General features: G+C 39.1%; 1 non-coding gene across 1 annotated transcript; it reads left to right on the top strand.

Moving 5' to 3' along the window:
• The first annotated feature begins 699 nt into the window (after nt 1-699).
• LOC132267830 (small nucleolar RNA R71) lies at nt 700-806 on the top strand. The gene has a single exon (XR_009469099.1). It is a non-coding gene; the product is annotated as a small nucleolar RNA R71 (small nucleolar RNA).
• Nucleotides 807-1,035: the final 229 nt, after the last annotated feature.

Below are 1,035 nucleotides of genomic sequence, written 5' to 3'. Positions count from 1 at the left end.
GATTGAGAATTTGATGCTTGAGGATGAAAGTAGGACTGAGGATTTGATGCTTGAGGTTGAGAGTATTGATTCACATTCTGAGGATAGAATGAAGGACGGTAACCTTGAGAATTTTGATTTTGATTTTGGAGATATGGGGGAACATACTTTGCTTGGTAACCTTGATTTTGAGGAGGGTTTGCACCGTCTCCTTGATTTCTCCATGCAAAGTTTGGATGATTTTTCCACCCCGGATTGTAAGTATTGGAATAAGGGTTGTTCCCTTGATGAATGAAAGCAGCATTTGCTTGTTCTTGAGACTCACTTGGTATAATTTGTCCAAGAGGGCAATTTGAAGTATGGTGAGTGTAACTAGAACAAGTCATGCACATTTCATTGGAATGGTGAGGATATGATTGAGTTGCCGGACCTTGATTCAAAAGGAATGTATCAAACCTTTGAGTAAGATTTTTGACCTCAGCGGCAATTTCCATGGAAGAGTCTATTTGATTTATAGCTTTCTTTCCTCCCATATGTGCTAGGTGACTACCCCTAGAAGATGAAGATCTATGCATTGAGTTTTCACTCATTTTTTCGAAAAGTTACCAAATTTCATCTTCATTTCTTTCAATGTAGCTTCCGCCACAAGAAGCATCAATAATGCCCTTATTGGCATCGGATAAACTTGAAAAGAAACATTGAACTAATTGCCACTTAGGAATGTCATGATGTGGACACTTCCGTAGCAAGTCATTCAAACGTTCCCATGCTTCATGAAGGGGTTCTCCTTCTTGTTGTTTAAATTCACGAATGGAAGTTCTCATGGCATCAGTTCGACTTGCGGGGTAATACTTTTTTAAGAACTCTTGTTGCAATTGTGCCCAAGAGGTGATTGTATTTGGCCGCAAGTTGTTGAACCAATATTTAGCTTTATCCCGAAGAGTGAAAGGGAAAAGCTTCATTTTTAGGACTTCTTCTGGAACATCCGTGATTTTCACGGTGGAACAAACTTCCAAGAACTCATCTAAATGTTTATAAGGCTCTTCATTGCTCAAC

Source organism: Cornus florida, unplaced genomic scaffold (genome assembly GCF_030987335.1).
Source record: "Cornus florida cultivar Cherokee Brave unplaced genomic scaffold, ASM3098733v1 CherokeeBrave_3.0.0_Hap2_Chr07, whole genome shotgun sequence".
Taxonomy (NCBI): domain Eukaryota; kingdom Viridiplantae; phylum Streptophyta; class Magnoliopsida; order Cornales; family Cornaceae; genus Cornus; species Cornus florida.
The sequence above is the reverse complement of the archived record's forward strand: the minus strand, read 5'-3'. Positions and strand labels throughout refer to the sequence as shown.